The following is a 13576-nucleotide window of genomic DNA, read 5'->3' on the forward strand; positions in this document are numbered from 1 at the left end:
CTCAAGGATTTTATCTTTTCTAGGAACTCCTCTGCTGACCTAACTGTGGTCTCATTGTTGTCAACTAGGTATCCAATATGGCCGCTTAGCCCCTTGGCCAACCCTGAAATAGGTGTGCCTCTAAAGGACACAATGGGATGTAAGGGAACTCCCTCCTTGTGAATTTTTGGGAGACCATAAAATCTGGCCATTGCTGAATCCCCTGGGCATATTGCCCTCAGTGTGTCATCGCCAATCCTTCCCTGACTTTTCAGGTTATTGAGGAGTTTGTTGAGATGGTTCTTGAGTGTTACTATAGGATCCTTCATAATGATCTGGTATGCAGCAGTGTCATTAAGTAATGCAAGGGCTTTGTCAACATACTCAGACCTGTCCATAACGACAGTCGCCCTACCTTTGACAGCTACTGTATATAGGCAAACTCCCGGATCTCCTATGCTTGCTCTAATGTCGGCAGTTTGGCCGATGAAAGCTAAGTGTTTTGCATATTAAATAGTTTATTTTTCTATCCTGGTGCTCGATTCTTTTCTTTCTAACATGCACAAACCCAGGATTCGCATTTTTAGTCTTATTAAGGATATGAACATCTCTTTATTTGACTGATCTCTTCCATCCTTAATATGCCTTCAGCATATATAGCATGTGTATATGTCTGCCATGTATGGCTATGTGTAGATATATACTTGCTTTTCGGAGCAGGCATTTTTAATGTGGGCCAGGGTACTCATCGTAAAAAATGGCAGTAAAGGTTATCCTATCCTATCCTATCCTATCCTATCCTATCCTATCCTATCCTATCCTATCATCTATCTCAGCACATTTAAATAAATGTGTGTAAAATCTACACGGTTTAGACTACATCCTTTCTGCACCAATCCCCCTTTTAATAATAAGGAACTCCCTCCTCCACAGGATTTGTAAAATATAGCTATCATTTCTTTGATTTGTATCCCAGAGAAATTCAAGATGGTTAGCAAGAAATATTAAAATATAAGAACTTAAAATATGATAAAATAGTGAGAAATTATCTGCTGACTAGTTGAAACCAGAATAGCTAGCTAAATTGGAAGGATCATGATTTATTTTCTAAAAGAAGAGAAGGGACCGGGCTAAATTCTTGTGCTGGTGTTTCCAAGCTACATTTTGTAGCAACAAAGGGAGATTGAATGTTACAGTTATTTACAGTATAATCAACAGACTGTCTTGTCTAAGTCAACTGGTGTTGAGGAGTTTTGAGCATCATTCTGAAGTCATACCATACTGCTCATGAAGGAATGCTTTATCCAGGCTTGACTGGATTGGGCTTGACCTGAGAACATATTTTCAGTTTTTGCTTTTCAAGCACTACCTATTTTCATACTCACTCATAGCTTTGTTTGCACAGACACATACCCATGAGTAACTGAACCATGGCTCACTAAAATCAATTTTCTGACTTCGTGCAGCACATGGAATTAATCACGAGGGTAAGCTTGTCCAACATGTCAAACTAAAATATAGTCAGTAGTTTGTGAACACAGTCATAATTCCCACTATCTTCAATGTCTTGCAAATAAGATATTTTTCTACAAAAACCCATTACCCTTTTACCAGTTCACTTGAGTTCGCCAGACAGCAAAGATTTAGAGACCTTGTTCCGTGGCTAAAACACTATTTTCTTCACCTTAAATTTGGGAATATTACCTATATTACCAATTTTGAGGAAAGTTGAAGGATTATAGACATTAGAATTACAGTGTTTTTTTTTTAAATGACATTTATTACATACTAGCCTTTATATGAGGGACGCGGTGGCTCAGTGGGTTAGAACGCTGAGCTTGTCGATCAGATGGTCAGGAGTTTGGCGGGTCGAATCCCGAGTGCCGCATAACAGAGTGAGCGCCTATTACTCGTCCCAGCTTCTGCCAACCTAGCAGTTCGAAAGCACGTAAATATGCAAGTAGAAAAATAGGGACCACTACGGTGGGAAGGTAACAGTGTTCCGTGTGCCTTTGGCGTCTAGTCATGCTGGCCACATGACCACGGAGACGTCCTCGGATAAGCGCTGGCTCTTCGGCTTTGAAACGGAGATGAGCACCGGCCCCTAGAGTTGGAAACGACTAGCATGCATGTGCGGGGGAACCTTTACCTTTACCTTAGGCTTTATATGTTATATGTTAACTTGTGTGTGCAAATACAATTGTTCCAAATCACTAAATGACTCTTACCTACTGTCTTTGTAAAATAAGCATCATTCTTTTTCGATAGAAAAATCTATGCAACATAATGCCTGCAGGTAATGAAATTTGGTTTGTGAACTTTGTTGACGCTAAAGCTGAATTAGTCTAGTTGAATTTGGAAGGAAGAAAGGCTTGAGTTGACTGGTCAGTGAAAAAAAAAATATCTTGGGATTTTCGTGCTGCACCACTACTTTCAAGGAAGAGTAACTGTATCTGCTGCTTCTGAACTTTTCCCACTGGCATAGAAATTCATATCCCTAAGAAGTTATGCACTTGTAGCTCTTATACAATTCTGCTCAACAACTGATAAATAAAGAGTGCTGAAAGTCTGTGCATAATCTTGGGAAAAGCAGCAAAGCAAAGCAAAGCCAAAAAAAAAAAATTCCCCAAACCCCGATAATAAAAAGAAAGGAAGTAGAGAGCAAAAATCTAAGTTACTTCTCACAATGCTTTCAGAAATAAGAAGGGGAAAGCTGCAGCAGCACTGTCAAAATACAACAATAGTTTGCAGAAGCCTGCAGGCAAAGTTTTACTTATTTAACATTAGCTCTGATTTAAATAATAAAAAATGGTTGCGTACACTACATTAAAAAAAAAAACTCCTAATGTTTTTGTTCTTCATCTGAAGAACAGACACTGAAGTAATGGAGCTGTCTCTCTCTCTAAATAATCATATGAATGGCAAGATCTCAACCCCAGGAAAGCTTTTTGTCTACACAGGGGATTGTGCTATGAAAGAGTCACATCTTGCATTGTTGAAACTAAACACCAGTGAGGGGTAGCTAGCTACTTTTGCTATTGAAATATGTGTCTACATATACATACACATAGGCATACATCTTGAGACTCTACATTCCTGGGTTTCAAAAGCGCTCTGCTTTATTCTTGTATCAAAGAAAGAGATTCTGTCATAGTTTTTTTTTTAGGGTTCACCAGGCTGTTGTTAATGATCTCATTTAATCTGGCCTTTTATCTAGTAAACCAATCAACATTACCAAAAGAGTTTTTGCAAAGTAAGAAATCCTCCAGTGACTTGTTTGAGGTGTCTCTCATTACACATAACATTTCCATAAATTCTTTGAGATTGCTTTAAAGAAAAGTAGACTTATGTTACCTGGAAACTACTCAAAAGTATTCAGCTAGCAGGCACGAGTTCCCTATACTTAAGATATGAAAAAGGAGGAGAAGGGGGAGGGGGAGGCTATATACAACCTCACAATAAGCACAAGGTATTCCTCTGGAGCAGATAGATTTACTAAAGGTGACAAAGAGTAGGTTGGCTCCAGACACACAGTTGTCAGACTGTTAGTTAGGTCCAGAAGAGATCTTCTGTAAATAAAGTCCTGCTTCTCATGCTACTTCAGAAAACATAACATTCTGGAGATCAACCGAAATCCCAGAAAATTACAGTGAGAAGTAATTGTATTTGGCAAAGATCATTTCCTTTTTTTCCTTCTAAATGGAGGAAACGTTTAATGAGGATCTAACACTTGGGCCATCTTAGACCATGATACTTTTTCATATAGCAAAGATAAAAAACTGAATCAAATTCAAACACTATGTGAAAATCTAAGTGAAGTCAACTCATGTTCTACAGCAAGGGAGGTTAAATGTATATTTGGAGAGTAAACTTGTGATGAGGCAGCACCTGGCATGGGAATTGAAGCTGACATTACACTACTACAGCCTTTTTTTAATTTTTAAAGGAAAATTGTAAATTAATAAAAGCATTAATAGAAACATTGGCTGGCTGAATCGATGTTTTATTTTATCACTTAAAACTCCTCTTCTGTTACAATATGACTGGTATTCCCCTTTTATTTCAATAGTCATCATGGTGTTAAAGTTTAAGTCAAATTACAAAAATGTCCCTGCTTAAGACACCTTCTTCTTTAAGAGAATCAGCAAATACCCCCTGCTCCAGGAAAGCATTTAATGTTAGTTGTGTTCTTCACAAATGAAAAATTTACAAGGTTACCTCAAGGGGAGCCCCTTAGGATAATTAAAATCCAGAATCTGAAATTACCTTGGTCTAGTCTAAGAAATTGCCAGCATACCTAATACTTATTCGCAACAACACCTCTGCCCCCCCTCCCTGTGAGGTGAGTTGGATTGAGAGAGAGTGACTAGCCCAGGGGTAGGCAACCTCGGCTCTTTTATGACTCATGGACTTTCAACTCCCAGAATTCATAGCTGACTCAGGAATTCTGGGAGTTGAAGTCCATGAGTCATAAAAGAGCTGAGGTTGCCTACCCCTGGACTAGCCCAAAGACTTCTAGCCAGGTTTCATGCCTAAGAGAGACTTAGAACTCAGTCTCCTGATTTCTAGACCAACACCTTTAACAACTGCACCAAATGGTATGAAATCAGATTCACAGAATAATAGAGTTGGAAGGGAATTTAGAGGTCTTTTAGTCCAACCCCTTGCTCAAGCAGAAGAGCATCTTGAATTAAATCTTGAATTTAAGCAATGGTGGATTATAAGGAACAAGAAGGGGAAAAATTAAAAGTAATACTAGCACAGAAATGACAAAAACAAGACTGCAGATCCATTGGTCAAATGAAAGATGAGTGTGTTTGTTTGTATGTGTGTGTGATATACAGTATGTATTATACAGAGACTTGCTCTCTCTGTGTATGTGTGAAAGTGTTCTGGTACTATGGTTATTACTGAAAAAGATCTTTAAATAAAAATACTGTGGAATTGCCCATTATATATTTATGTTTAAAAGAAATGGCTCTCAAAAAGCTAACTAAAAAGAAGAAAGAATGGTATGAAACAAACAATAAACATCAATCTATGCCAACTGACAGGGGAGGGAGCCATCATTCAGAGGAGTGTGTCATTAAAAATGGGGCATTTGCAACTAACAGAAGGACTCATTTCTCAGGTATTTGGTTTGTTTTTGTAAATTAAATTTTAAAATATGTCAAAAATATTCAGTGTTCAGATGAAAAAAAGAAAGTTTTCTATACAAGCTTTCAAGAGCTCAGTCTGTAGTTTGAATGCTTAAGCAATACATCAACACTGGCTAGCCTGCCAAAAACCACCAAAATATAAGGAAAGACAACATAAATTAGTAAATTGTCAACTCCTCTTAATATGAATTCCAAGTGCCAGACATAGTTACAATAGTAAGAATAGGGTTCCTAAAAATAAATGTCAAATTCTTATCAGAAAGTGTAGAACCATGCTCCTTAAACTAGGTTTATGGAAGTAACCTCAGTCTGTGAGGCCATTGGTCACTAGGACAGCTTCCACCTCTCAAAATGCCAATATGCATCCAGGGAACTATTACAGTGCAAAGTAGAAGCTTTGATTAGATCAGTGTATTCATTTATTTGAGATAAAAAGATGTATCCCATCATGACATTTTGCTAGATTTTGCTGGCACATCAGTGGAACAGTGGGTTGAGGGTTGCTTCAGATCACCTCTTCCACAGCAGATACTCTGTTGCTGGTTATTTGCAAGCCATGCAAAGCTTGGAAAGATGCCCCTGGTGCAGATTTTAATGTGCTTCCCTAAAGTAAGTAGGTAGGAGATAAACAATCCTTGTTTTAAATACTTTGGTATGATCTTTTATTCTATATAGCAGTGTTTCTCAACCTTAGCAAATTTAAAATGTGTGGACTTCAACTCCTAGAATTCCCCAGACAGCAAAAGCAAATGGCTGGGGAATTTTGGGAATGGAAGTCCACATATCTTAAAATTAGTAATGGCTGAGAAACACTGCTACATAGGAATCACTTCTTTTTTTTCTTCAAACTGAATGAATCTGTGAATGAGAATACTTGGTCCATCTTAACATAGAAGCAATCACTGTGGCCAAATGGCCAAATCATAAAGTCAAATCCTCTTAACTTTCCTCATTTTTTAACCTCCTTTGTTACAATTAGAGATTTATTCTGCAGACTTGTGTGTACCTAATTAGAAGTCATTTTCACAAAGTTCCATGGGATTTACTGCCAGCTCAGCATGCACAGGAATGTAGGTTTAAATACCTTGAGAGAACACTTCAAAGTTAGAGGGAGTTTATTTGGGCCTGTTGATTATTACATTAATTCATCCCCACATAACATTAAGACGATCTATACTTAATTTCCCTCTCTTGAGGCACTGCAAAATTAAAGGAGAAAAGAACAGAGACTGAAAAAAATAAAGCAAGTTACAAACTACTCTTTCCTCATGCTTGCAGTGCAACCTGGAAATCTTTGCATGCATGCTGGGTAGCTTCCCATATGAATTACTGTAAATTTTCCTGAGGATTTATACAATCAAAGAAACTGGAACAAAACTTTGCATTGTCTATTTTAAAAGTACTGTATTCAGAACTCATGTCCTATTGTGGCATAAGTATTTGCACTTCTCAGATTAAAAACCTCTCCTTAAAATTCTATTTTATACTTTTGTCTCTCTCTGTGTGTGAGGGGGGTTTCTTAAAAAGATTAAAAACATTTTAAATATTACACTTTTATCACTTACCTTATTTAAACATCACTATACCCACAGCTGATTACAGTGACATTGAAAAAAATAACCTTTTCTACAACAGGCTTTGAAAATGAATGTTTCCTTAACAGAAAAGTTAAATTATTTCCTTCTGTTATGTAAGGCTTGGATTTCTTTGTGAAACTGTACCCACTTTCATAACACTATTGAACAAATTGCTTGTTTCTATTTAAAAACTCACTAAGCCTGGCTGGTATATTACAGGGAACATCTGTGAAAAGTTTTAAAGAGAAACAGAGTGTCATGAGCTTTTGAAAAAGAATATTATCTTTTGATGTATCAAAAGATATACTCTTTCAACTTACTTAAGGGAGTGGTAGGTAAAAACAGTGAAATTGTGCAAATCAATGTATACTTATTCAGAACTGAAATCAATCAGACTCACTTGCAGGGAAGTGTGTATAGGTTTGTAGTCTAACACGTCCATTCTTTTCTTGGAGCACTGCATTGACTTATTATTTCTGAGCTAGCAAAATATATTCATGTACAAATAATAATAATAATAATAATAATAATAATAATAATAATAATAATAATAATAATAGTAATAATAATAATTTAATTTCTATACCTCCCTTCTCCCGAAGGACTCAGGGCTGTGTACAGGGCAAATACAATAAAAATACAGTATACAAAAGTTAAGAAAGAATTAAATAATGAAGCCCAATTAAAATAAAAATTAATACAATTAATATTAAAATAATTAATATTAAAATACCCCAGTCCCATCAGACCAGGCCAGCTTGTTCAAATAAGTATGTTTTTAGGTCACGGCGGAAGGAGCGAAGGTCGGGAGCCATCCGGAGCTCAACCGGTAAACGGTTCCAAAGGTCTGGCGCGCCCACAGAGAACGCCCTCCCCCTGGGGGTCGCCAGTCGACATTCTTTGACCGATGGCACCCTAAGGAGGCCCTCTCTGTGGGAGCGCACTGGACGAAGGGAAGTTGATGCCGGCAGCAGGTGCTCCCGTAAGTAATCCGGACCCATGCCATTTACGGCTTTATAGGTCATTACCAGCACCTTGAATCTCACCCGGAAGCAACTGGAAGGGCAACCAGAAGCCAATGCAGCTCGCAATTAAGATGCTTAGAAGGGACTGAAACCTAAATAGTAAGACCATACATAAAGGCATAAAGAAACTCATACATAAAGAAACTCATTTTTGCCATATCAAAGTTTACTTATGTATTTAATACCATTACATATAATGACAGGCCAGCATTGTAACACTGATTGTGCATCCTACCCTACTTCTTTCATATTCATGTGAATTATAATGGTGTCATAGACATTTTCATAATCTTACTCAAGCAACATTTTCCTTTTTGTCCTTTGGTAACTTACCTCCATCATGATCTTCCTGTTCATTCTCTACATCTCTTGCCCTTCCTTATTGTTGGAATCTTAAAATGGTAATTTCTTAATGTTAAATGGTCTCATATGATTGGTTTAGGACAGGGGTATCAAACTGCCGGCCCACGGGCTGGATGCGTTGCAATGAAACTACGTCCACCCCATTGCCGGCAATGGGGAAAAAGCTCCGATACGTTGTGCGATGTCACGTGACGTCGCAAGTTTGACATGTCTGGTTTAGGAGAAGAAAAACCTTGGTTGTCTTTTTTTTAATTGCTTTTATAAAAACATATAATAAAACAAAAAATACATATAAAAAACAAAACATAACATAATACAATCAACAAAAATACAAAAAGAATACTTAACTTCCATTATTCTTAATCTTTCTAATCATTTTCAGATGACTTCCTCAAATCCCCCCTATCTGCGTTTCATCGTAGATCATCATTAGCAATTTCTATTTCATAATTCTAAATCATATTTAATATCTATATTTAATTTCTTATTATTTAACAATCATCCTTTCATATTATCCTTAATACTAAACATTAAACTCTAAAACTGCAACCTATAAGCACTTCCAAGTCCATTTCAAACTAATTAATATGACAATATTTCTTCAAATAGTCCTTAAATTTCTTCCAATCTTCTTCCACTGACTCTTCTCCCTGGTCACGGATTCTCCCAGTCAGCTCAGCGAGTTCCATATAGTCCATCATTTTCATCTGCCATTCTTCCACAGTTGGTATTTCTTGTGTCTTCCAATTCTTGGCTATCAAAAACCTTGGTTGTCTTAAATGGCTTACATTTGGAACGGGCTGTGGTGGTCTGCAACTCTGAATTTTTGGGGTTGGATTGAGGAGAAGCATGATGTTGCAACTTTCCAGAGGTTGGTTCAGGTAGTGGAGGATTTTTGTTGCATCTCACGACCTGGGACTACAGGGATTTTATCTGATTCTTTACGCTTTTCAGTATCTAAATAAATCAGTAGGATAAATTATCTTTAGCATTCAAACATCCTGTAATCCTACTCATTTTCATCTATGAATCACCTCTGGAGACCCTGAATAATTGTTTTGAGATTATCTAGCTGAAAGTTAACCTGATACATTGGAATAGGCAAATATACTTGCTGTTCTGTACCAGCCTGCTACCAGCCTTGCAGAAAGGCAACCCCTGTACAAACGGTAGAGACTGGAAAACAACTGAGGCTGGAAGGCGTCTGCCAAGTTTAATTCACAAGCAAAACAACAGAACAAGAAACAAAACACCGGAACTGTGATCCTCAAACGGAGCGGTTGCTTTCAGCAACCAGCCCTTCCCCAAACACTCCCTTTATTAGAGTTCAGGGCGTGGCCTCCCTGTGCCTCCTTCCGAGGAGTCCCACAGCCTTTCTCTGCTTGTTCCTGCTTGACTGCCTCCTGCGTCGGGCGTCCTTGAACAGGGCCAGCTGTGGGTCATCATCATCCGCACTGTCGGGCTCGCGCAGCTGAGAAGAGGGCCCTGGCTGGGGGCTCTGCGAAGCCTCCAAGCCATCATCAGCAAGTTCGTCTTCAACACCCTCCTCCTCCCCCTCGTCTGAGTCATCCGAGACATCCGAGCCGGCTGCCGGACCCACAGGCTGGCCCTGAATCACAACACTATCCCGCACCGCAGGGCCCTTCCCCCGGGTCTGCCGATCCGGATGCGGTCGGGATGGGAATTGTTCGTGAAAAGCAGTCACCAACGCAGGGGCATGAACGGCGGTCGCGTCTTCCCAGGTGAAGTCCTCTGGTCCGTATCCTTTCCACTCGATCAGGTACTGGAAATGACCTTTCAGCCAACGGGAATCCCTGATGCTGGCGACCTCGTACTCGGGGGTGCTGCCTCCATCACGAGGTCCTGATGGGGGAGGATCCGCTTGGCGGAGTGGACAAGCCGGTTGCTCGGGGACCAACAGGGACCGATGGAAAACCGGGTGCACGCGCAGGGAACGTGGCAGAGTTAAACGATAGGCGACCGGATTGATGACAGCCTCGACTGGGAACGGTCCTAGGTAACGGTGATCCAACTTCCTCGCCGGCCGTGTGGATGGTAGGTTCCTGGTGGACAGCCAGACCCGATCCCCCACCGATAGTGGAGGCGTATCCCGTCTCGACCGATCGGCAAACCTCTTGTAATCGGCCTTGGCCTTCTCCAGCTGCCGTCGCACCAATCGTTGGATCGCCTGTAACTCTGCCATGAAGTCGTTCGCTGCCGGCTCCGGTGAGTCCACGGGAGAAAGGGGGAAAAACCGGGGGTGATAACCCACATTGGCCAAGAACGGTGTCATCTGCGTGGAGGTGTGCTGCGAGTTGTTAAAGGCAAACTCGGCTATGGCCAGATAGTCCACCCAATTGTCCTGCTGCAGGTTGACGTAGCAGCGCAGATACTGCTCCAGGATACCGATGACCTTCTCGGTACCCCCGTCAGTTTGAGGATGATGCGCGGATGAGAGGCAAACCTTAATGTCCAACGCACGCATCAACTCCTGCCAGAAGCGGGCTGTAAACTGGGCCCCCCTATCGGAGACGACTCTATCGGGGAGGCCGTGCAGCCGAAACACCTGTTGGATGAACATGCGACTAGTGGCGCGAGCTGACGGTAAGCCGCGACAGGGGATGAAGTGCGCCATCTTGGTCAGCATGTCCACCACCACAAACACTGTCGTGAAGCCGGAGGATGGGGGTAAATCCGTCAGAAAGTCCATGGACACAGCCCCCCAGGGTCTCTTGGGTGTTGGCAAAGGCTGCAGTAAACCAGGCGGGGCCCCTGTCGCTGACTTGGCCTGCCTGCATGGGATGCAGGAGGTGACATAAGACTGGACGTCGTGTTGGACTCGGGGCCACCAGAAGGTACGGGAGACCAGGTTCAGAGTCTTGAACAGGCCAAAATGCCCCGCTGCCGGGTTATCATGACACTGGCTGAGGACGAGTCCCCTGAGTGGCCCTCCCGGAACATAGAGCTGGTCACGATAATACAAGAGTCCATCCGTGACCGTCCAAGGCGAGTCTGGCCCCACCTCCTCCTTCCGCTGAGCCACCCACGCCTCCTGCTGCTGCGCCTCCCGGATCCGAGCCCGTATATCAACCGGCTCCCGCACCGCAGCAAAAGACTCGACGGGGATCACTGTCCTGGGCAGAAGCTTGTCTTCCACTCGGGTATATTCGGGCTTCCTGGACAGAGCATCCGCTCTCTGATTGTGCCCGCTTGGTATGTACCGAACCCGGAAGTCAAACCTCGCAAAGAAAAGGGACCACCGGATCTGGCGTTGGTTCAAATTCCGAGCGGTCTGCAGGCTTTCCAGATTCTTATGGTCCGTCCGGACCTCGATTTGATGCCGCGCCCCCTCCAGATGATGTCTCCAAGCCTCGAACGCCGCCTTGATGGCCAGCAGCTCCTTCTCCCAGATGGTATAGTTGCGCTCCGAGGGGTTCAATTTCCGAGAGTGATACGCGCAAGGGAAAAGGGTACCGCTGGGCGTCGTTGCCTGGAGTAACACGGCCCCAATGGCAATGTCGGAGGCGTCCGCCTCCACGACAAACGGCCGTTGCGGGTCAGGATGCTTCAAGATGGGCTCCTTCATGAAGGCTTCCTTCAAAGCCTGGAACGCCTGTTGTTCTGGTGCGTTCCACTGGAACCGAGTCTTCTTCTGCAGGAGCCGAGTGAGGGGGGCTGTCAAGGCAGCAAAGCCAGGGATGAATGTTCGATAGTAGTTGGCAAATCCAAGAAGTCGCTGAACATCCTTCACGCGACGCGGGGGTTGCCAACTCTGCAACGACTCAACTTTACTCGGCTCCATGGCGATGCCCTCAGGAGAAATGCGGTGACCCAGGAAATCGATGGTCACCTGGTAGAACTGGCACTTCTCCAACTTGGCAAACAGCCGATGTTCTCGGAGGCGCTGCAGGACCTGACGGAGATGCTGATGATGCACTTCACGCGACGGGGAGTAGATCAGGATGTCGTCCAGGTAGATCACGACAAACTGGTCCAACAGATCCCGAAAGATGTCGTTCATAAAATGCTGAAACACAGCGGGGGCGTTGGTCAGGCCAAACGGCATCACCGTGTACTCAAAATGTCCATAGCGAGTACCAAACGCCGTCTTCCACTCATCACCCGGCCGAACCCTGACGAGGTTGTAAGCTCCACGCAGGTCCAGTTTCGTGAAGATCTTAGCCTCCCGGAGTCGGTCCAAGAGCTCGGGGATGAGGGGCAGCGGGTAACGGTTGCGCACCGTGATGGCGTTGAGTTTCCGGTAGTCACAGCAAAGCCGTAACTCGCCCGACTTCTTTTTGACGAAGAGCACGGGTGCAGACACTGGCGAGGACGAGGGCCGGATGAAACCGCGAGCCAAATTCTTTTCCAGGAAGTCCCGCAATGCAGCCAACTCGGGCTCCGACATGGAGTACAAACGCCCCACTGGGAGAGGCGCATCAGGGACTAAATCAATGGAGCAGTCATAGGGCCTGTGCGGGGGTAATTGATCCGCCTCTGACTCGCTGAACACATCAGCAAAGTCGGACAGTTCGGGAGGCAAGGAAACCCCTGGGGAACCCTCCACCTGGCCGGCACAGATATGGCGGGAGTGGTCCACGCACTGCAAGCTTGGGAAGGTGACCAAGTTCTGAGACCAATAGATCTGTGGATCATGCGCCCGGAGCCACGCCAGTCCCAAGACCACGGGGAAGTGCAGATCCGAAGTGATGTAGAACTGGATGGCCTCCACATGGGAACTGATGGCCATACACACTGGTTGCGTGGCGGCCGTAATAGGCCCGGACAGGAGCACTCGACCATCGATAGTCTCCACTAACATGGGCGGATCCACCGGACACTGGGGAACAGCCCATTTGGCCACAAAGGCTGAGTCCATAAAGTTTGTGGTAGCCCCAGAGTCAATTAAGGCATGGACTGGAATCCCCTCTGGCTTGCCAGGAAGGATCAGACGTGCCTCCAAAATCAAATGCCGTGGAGGTTCACAGGCACCATCGGAACGGCGTCGCTCGGTGTTGTTGTTGTGGGACGCCCGATCTATCACACCGTCTAGATCGGGCTCGGGGCGTTTCCCGACAGCAAAGTAGGGGACTTTCTCGGAGCAGGCTTGGTCACTGATGCCCGCTGACGCTTCTTTGGGCAAGAAGCAGCCAAATGTCCAGGGTCCCCACAGTAAAAACACAACCCCCCCGATCGTCGTCTGTCCATTTCCGTCACCGATAGATGAGACCTGGCGGCACCCAGCTCCATTGGCTCCTCCCTTTGGACTGGGGGCTCACGCACAACAGGGGCGGCAGGGGTCTGTGGGGTGGCACGGCGACTCTTTCGCTGCTGCAGCCGGGCATCGATCCGCAGGCAAAGATGGATCAGCCCATTCAGGTCTGAGGGAATGTCCACGCGGGCCAGCTCATCCAACATCTCCTCCGACAACCCATCCTGGAAGGCATCCACGAGCGCAGCCTCATTCCAGGCG

Source organism: Vipera berus (assembly GCF_964194415.1).
Source record: "Vipera berus genome assembly, chromosome: 1".
Taxonomy (NCBI): Eukaryota; Metazoa; Chordata; class Lepidosauria; order Squamata; family Viperidae; genus Vipera; species Vipera berus.